The sequence below is a fragment of the Amblyomma mixtum genome, chromosome 5 (assembly GCF_055824585.1).
Source record: "Amblyomma mixtum isolate Tamu chromosome 5, ASM5582458v1, whole genome shotgun sequence".
NCBI lineage: Eukaryota > Metazoa > Arthropoda > Arachnida > Ixodida > Ixodidae > Amblyomma > Amblyomma mixtum.
The window spans coordinates 118,325,315-118,333,013 of record NC_143016.1 but is presented as its reverse complement, the minus strand read 5'-3'; positions in this window follow the sequence as shown (position 1 = coordinate 118,333,013).

Here is a 7,699-nt window from a genome sequence, read left to right as displayed (position 1 = left end):
CGTGAAGTCATCACCGAGATCCCGCAGACCTGGAAAACCATGATGAAATGGTTAAATACTCAAGATGGTGTTGAGAATTGGAAATTAAGGAATGTGGTCCACTTTTTTTAGAAAGCTCAATGATATTGAATGTAGTTTTGCTCCGACAAAGAAACCTCATGCCCTTTCGAAAGAACAACGCTTTCGATTTAAGAACAAGCAGCAACGACGCAGATACACGTTTTCCTCATTTAAGTTAGGTGTTCTAGGTATCGAATCTTTAATTGTATACAGCAATGCAAGGAGCGCGTATATTAGAGCATGCGGCAAACTTATTGTCACTCGTTTGCATTGACTTGCTCGGCGGTCTATCTTCGTTGCCTATGCGTCACCTCGTCTGAAAAAAGCGGGTAGTCAAGGAGCGTGGCTAGGCAGGCACGCGGGATTAGATTGGACTCTTAGTTTACTTCGCCGCCGTCTCTTTTCAGCCTTTTCACACACCGTGCCTGGAAAACCACGCTGTCAGCAACCGATTGTTCTTCCTGCAAGGCTGCTGACTCATGGGGGTCAATCATCCGCGCGCGTGTAAGCAGTTTGGTAGACAAAATATGCAGCTGCTGACAACGTTATGAGGCACGGGTCGTGCTGTTAGATTAGTTCGTGCTTCATAGTCATGTGACGTCAGCGTTTCATTTCTAAGATCGGAATCATCAACGCCAGCAGAATGAAGTCGCATTACCAGCCTTTTTCTTTATCGCAGCTTTTTTTTGCTCTTGGTAATCAAGCGCCGTACATCGCAGCAGCAGCACGCATATCTCATCGCACAAACCATCCCCTTAAAGCAGTGCTCCCACATGCTCGGACCACCATCTGCACTGCCCCCTTTTCTTCGCAACCACCACAGACTAGAACGCACTACACCGCGACATCGCTGCTACCACCTTTGCATCTTCGTTTTGCAGCTTGTAAATGACCATTTTCATCATTATGTGCAACGATTTTTACGCTATTTGCATTAAAACTCACCCCTTACGTAATGCCCTTGACATGACCTGAAGGATTGTGCTGTGGATCGATCTGCTACTTAACTTCAAGCATGGATACGCTTCATTACCGATGATGCTGTAGGTTGGTGCTCAAATATTCTGCTGTTGCAAAACGGCTCTATATAAAAGCAGCAGGCAGCACAACTGCGCAGCTGGCGAAGTCACTCCCCACATGCTCGAGGCATTTATGGGCAGTAGTATTAAACGGGGAGTCCGATGATTTGGCGGCCTCTGGCCTTTATTTATAAATATGTGCTCGATCGCTGCTGTACTTCAGCTTAAAAGATAAGAAGTTTGACCAGATTAGGCAGATAAGTGTTTTTACATTTCCGAGGCATACGTTGATAGCAATTATATTTCGTACGAGTGGAGTGAAAAACAATGCATTGCATAAAAGAATACTTTTGACTGACTGCATGCATGCGTGAAATTTTTTGAAACCGGATTGTAAAACTTTTTCTGCAAAGAGAAAAAAACCTGAAAAAAAAAGTGATTTCGCAGCGCAGTAATAAAATGTTATTCTCAGTACGGAGTGAGCTGTTTTTGGTTGCAGTTGAGAGTCATTGAGAGCCGGTGCTCTAAAAAAGATAAAAAATGACAAGAATTCCGCTTATTAGCGGCTTAATAGTTTCCCGTCTCATTGAGAAAACACGTGCATATTTATCACTTAAGCGGAGGGTGAAAATTTCAGTAAGCGTGAACAGTTTTTTTGAGCCACACTCAGCTGTTAATAGGCTTTCATTAAAGTTAACCGAAAATCACCAAGACGCCACCCAATGCGGTATGTCAACGTGTCAGACCACTGTGGGTCGCGCTTTGACGACTGCGGTTACCTTTGAAGGAAGGAAACTAAATAAGTGGTACTGTTAAAGGGACCATGAAAAGAATTAAAAGCCGCTTGTAAATGTTAGAAGTGATGCTCAGAAGCATTGACACCAAGTATGAGTCTTCGGAACTGAGCCAGCAATTTATTATGAATTTTTAAAAATCGTGTTTTTTAAATTTCGCGGGCCGCTTGGTGTCTTCGTAGGGAGCAATTCTGAAACCAAAATCGGGAAAACAGACGTCACTAGTCCCATGACGTCGGCAGGCCACCACACGCTGTCATTCGCTAGAGCCGCGGCAGCTTCGACGTCACGGGCACACTTCCGGTAGCGGTGAAAATCGTCTGCTCGAGCTGCCGCACGACCCCCTCGGGCAAGCGCGAGCGAGGGCATTGCCTTCGCGCATATGGTTTTAATTTACCTCTGCCGCCTCTTTCTGTCGCGAGTTCGGGAGCCACTCGCAGTGCTTTTTTCGACCGCCCAAGATGAATACGCCTTGCTGTGTCGTCGGCTGCAAACCCAGTGACTGGCGAGGTGTTGAACTCAGGCATGTTATTCCTAGAGACGTGCGTGAGCGAGCAGCCTGGATGGAGCGCATCGGACTGCCAGCGTCGCACGCCCGCCGAAGACTCCGCGTTTGCGGTCGACACTTCGCACCTGACGCTTACTACTATAACCCAGCGCTCGTTCGACAGCCAGGCATGAATGTCAAGCACCTGAAGCTTCGACCGAAGTCGCTGCCGACACTGTTTCTTCCCGCCGGGAAGGTGAGTTTCCAGCTTACAGCAATCGGTATGAACGTTTACACGATATGATCTGCGATGGAAGACAATTTTATCTACGAGAACTTAAAAAAAGGTGCCGCATTTACTTAGGGCACAGGACGAATTCGAAGCGTTAGCTGTCGCGGAGGGCCTTGGCCTGACGGCTACGTACTGCTGTGGTTCACATTCGGCTGCTGCTTCGACATGCAGACTCGGTCCCGACCTTCTTTCACTCTCCCGTCCGTTTTACGACCGTAATACCGTATGTTCCTTGTGTTCTAAGTCGGGCGGCGCGATTTTGCGATCCCGCAGCCGGGTGTCCAACATCATTCGACAGCTATAGGCTCAGTATATGCACGGTGTTTCACGCCAAGACTTGGCAGCATCGGTGTGACGGCCGAACCAGCGCACAAAAAAAAAATAAAACAGTGTGTGAGCCGGGAACAGGTCCGGGTCCATTCTGCCAACTAGCAAAGAAACCCGACGCGCGCCTCAATCCAAGAAAGCGCCGAGACCGGAGAGATGCTGCCGACGCACGCTGCTCCTCGGGAGTGCGACAACCGGAAGTTGTAAACCGAACGTCAGCGAATGACGTTTTCATGGGCGGAGCCCAGTCCCGGAGCTGTTTTCTTTATTTTTTTATGGTGCCCCGCGCGTACGAGTTGAGGGGGGAGAGGAGGACGGTGATTTTTAATCGCCTATAACTTCGTTGTTATTGATGCTAGCTCAAAAATTTTTGTTCTGGAGTGACGAGTGATGGATTGCCTATCTTTACACAATCTCAATTAATTTGTTACGCAAACACGGGACGATCCACAACGAAACATTCAAAAAACGGCCCTCAGTGCTTGTCAAGTAATGTAGAACTTCTTGCTGGGCGAGTTGGTGCGTGGATTTCTTGGGATGGCGTTGCGCACACGAAAAAATACACAGGAAAGAGCAGAAGACAGATAGAGGGCAGATAGTGTGGATTTGCGATCCACAACGAAGCGACACAGACACACACAAAGGCGCTAACAGTAACATGTACCATCTAGGCTCAACCGAGGATTCATTGAATAAGTGGTAGGTGCAGCTGAAGCAAAATTTTCACGGGTAAAGAAATTTTCACGTTACAGAAATAAGATAGATACGCATGAGTTTTTTCAATTACAAGAGAAGCTATTGAGCCGCTGATATGCTCAGTTTTTGAAAATTTCGGTCCTCTTTAGCCGGTTTTAAATAACAGTCCACCGAAGCTAAAATGCTCGGCACATACCCAGACTCAGATTTCTTTAAAACGCTGCAGAACCAGACGTTTTTGTGGTGCAGTAGATTTTTTTAAGCGGGACGCAAGCAGGCAAGTCGAACAAAAGTATTGTTTTACGAACCCTATTTTCTGTGGCCTGCACTCGTACCAGCAATTATTGCTTTTAACAATTCATACCGTTAGAACGTCCATACAAGAAGCTTTATAATCAGCTAAAACTTATTTATCACAAGCGGAGGAACTACAGCGATCGCGCAAACGTTGTGAAAAATGGCCAGTAGCTGCGAAAGCGTGAAACCGCCGTCCTAATGTGCAACAACTCCTTAAGCAGAATGAGCACTGGCACTTCCCACGACTTTCCGCAGATACTTTAGGAATTCTGCGCACACCGACTTGCAGTGACTTCATAATAACTGCTGAGGTCTGGGTGCTTTTAGGTTGTACGATAGTTTCCACATACAGGTCATGAGATGAGGAGTGCGCTCTTACCCAGAATAAGGGGTCCGTAAACTTCATATTATTAGAAATTCGAGTCAAACGTCTCTACAGCCCTTGTATGCCTCCACGGGGCGCATGGCTCTGAGTATTAAAAATTAGCTGGTTGACATCATCCGTTACGTAAGAAAGAAATTAACGGCGTGGCTTTAGAACTGAACGCGATATGCGCTAGATTTAGCGGCACTGGCTGAGCGCTGTCCCGAATTCCTGGCGATGACCTAAAATAAAAATAGAGGGATGCAGGAAGCTCGTCTCTCGTGTGAGTCCTGAATTCTCGCGCAATTTGCTTCTCAGGGAAGCCATGAACTAGCCCATAAAGAAGTACTGCTAAGCTTTTTAAACATTTAGCCGTAAATCAATGTTTTGAATCGGCAAAAGCAGTGTGCTGAGCTTACCACTTATGCTTAACAGCTGTGACTGCTCGCGGCGACAAGCTTGAGACAATGAGTGGTCACAGTAAATTCTATTCCTTATCGCAATAATCTGAAAAAATTATCACGGCCGAAATAATCTTGAGGGCTCCGCCGCTCCTTGTTTCTTTGAGGCAAATTGTGCAATGCAGCTGAGCACTGTATGGTTTCTTCAGGGCGGAAATAATTAACTGCAATGTTGACTAATAACATTGTTATGGGGGTACTCCAAGGGAAGTTAGACGTGCACGTATTAACACGTTTTACAAAATCTAGTTTTACGCCTTCAGGCAGATGCTCCAAATCAAAGTAAAACTCTAGTTTGGGCGAGTTGGTTCATGATGAAATAAAAACTGGTATGGCGCAAGAAACGGGGACACAGAAGGCGTCAGTCCTGTGTTTTGTGTGCCTTCTGTGTCCCCGTTTCTTGCGCCATACCAAATCAAAGCTTGAGCTGACGGATGCACTCAAAAGGGACCACCAGGCTGTTGAGACGTGTTCAAACAAACTGATCACCCCAAAGGAGTCTACAGATCTTTCAAAGATCTCTAATACAATTGCTTAAAACTCCACTTACGTCTCCACATAATCCTGCGTTGTGGAAATGGCTTTGCCTTCAGGTGTAGCCTGCACATTTTTCCGCTTCTTGGCAGTCTGCGCCCGCTCACCACCGCTCACCTTAGGAACACGGCCTTTACCGGCATGTCCTGTAGCATCGACGAGGTGAGACGAAGTAAATACTTTGTCTCGCTTTGCCAAAGACATTTGCTTCAGCTTAATCAGCCCCGGTCTGCTAACACTCGTCGACAACTTCTGCTGCAGTTTGGCAACAGGGGTTCCTGAACTACTCGAAGCGTCGTGCGAACTCACTAACACAACCGTCGAAAAACGACGCTGGTGCCGCTTTGAGCTGAGGGGATGGCCGCGCCGGGAGATCTTGCTAGAGTGGCCCTGGACGCGTGTAGTCGCAGTGCTGAGCGTCAGGCCGGCTTCCTTCACACGTTTGGTGCCATTCACCGGGGCAGCTGTCGGTGTCGCACTGTTGTGAGCAGCCGCCCTACTCGCGCCGTCACCGCTCGCATCCACCACGGAAGGGTCGGGGACCAGCGACCTCGGCGCGGTGTCCTCCTCTGTGAGCCATCGGTCATCGGTGACGTCTTCGCGCAAGAGCTGGCTAGCGGCGAACGCGACCGCACCGAAACAAACGAACCCGATTGCGGACAGGGTAAGGAACATGTAGCCGAGCTTCTTGTTCGTCTTAGCTTCCCGCTGCGGTCCTGGGAAGGTGATGTCGCCGCCTCCTGGTGCCGCGGCACGAGCAGTGCCCAAAGGTACGGCCGGTGCATCGCGCTGGCCTTTCGGAAGCGGTGGTCGATACGGCGGCGGTGGGGGCGGTGCGGCTTGGGGCATCTGCGCTGACGCCGAGAAAGGCGCCAGCATTCCCTGGACTTCGCTGACTCCGGTGCATGACACAGATGTGGGGGGCATATAGTAGTACGGGGACAAAAGCGGAGCTGAGGAGCTACCGCGAGGATGGTAGGTGACGGCGCCCCGGAAAACGAGCATTTTCTCTTGGCCGCGTAATCCTTGCCACGCAAACTTGCTGCTAGAGGAGCCTCTTTTTTTACTTTCTCCCCTTCTGTGTCCAGGCGAAGCAACAGAGAAAGACCAAGGTATTTTTATCGCTTTCAATACTTTGAACCCAGCGTTCGAGGGGTCGGACTTTGTAATCAAAAGTCCGTTCCCTGGAGAGATATATTGAGAAATAAACAGCTAGGAAATCATGAGTTGATTCCACAAAGACAAAAAAATTCACCTCATTGCGCGTTCAAAGCAAGAGAAAGACGAAGAACTAATCTGAGGACATCATCATATCATCATCGGGACATGGATGTCTAGACGAAACCAACTGCATAAAAGATAATTTTCACTACTTCTTGACAAAACTAATGGACGCGACAGGTGAGACAGTGGCTAAATTCCAGTTGTGCGCCATCAAGTTACAATTGTCACGATGGAAGAGTCTGCGCCAAGGCTTCCAGTCAAATGTGAAAGGGAAGGCTGTCGATTGAGGCATAGCAGTAGCAGTAAAGAAAAGAATGTGTCATTGCTATTTCATCACAAGATAAGCGCAGCACAAGGACGAAACAACCTCTCCACGTAAAATGTACTTGTATAAAGAAAATATTAGAACAGACAGCATTCAGAGGCACCTAGCTCTGTCGGGAAGAGTACTGACCAACATGTTACTAAAACGTAAATTGTCGGACGCTGTCAAAGCGGTGATGTTGGTGGCGTGAATGCCCCGGCGGTATTTGCCTGATGTTATTTGCTCCATTTGGCACACCTGTGCTCATTGTCCAGAGGAAATTCTCCTTCCGCTGGGCGAAAAGGCCAGCGTGCTCTGAAGCTTCAGAAAGGCCCTTGATTCTGCACCTCTTCCAGATTATGGATCTCAGGAACGCTGGCGCCGCAATCAAGTTACCAGCGCAAATGGCTTGTTGTATCTTTTACTGGCAGCAATCTGAAGCCGCTTCGGCCATCCGGCAGTCCCCACACCGAGCTCATTTTCTTATCAGGACCTCATATGGGCTTTATTGCACATTTTTTTGGCTCCCTTTTCGGCTGAAGTGAGATCACTGCCATTCTGTAGCTTCAGCCAGTGTTCCTTCCTCTCTGCTCTTTATTATTCGAAGACTCTTCGTTTACCGAGAGGCTGTGATAGTGGCACCGCATGGTGCCAGTAGAGAGGACCATGCACTTTTCTTCCTTCATACAGCTGCTTAAACAGACACTCATATCTCCAGATTCCATGAAGATAACGTACCTTTCTGACGCACGACCTCCTCGATGTGCACCATATCGCGAACAGAAGCGCCGATTGCGCCAAGCGCCAGCTCGCCGGGCAGGAGAGAACGGTTGCAAAACA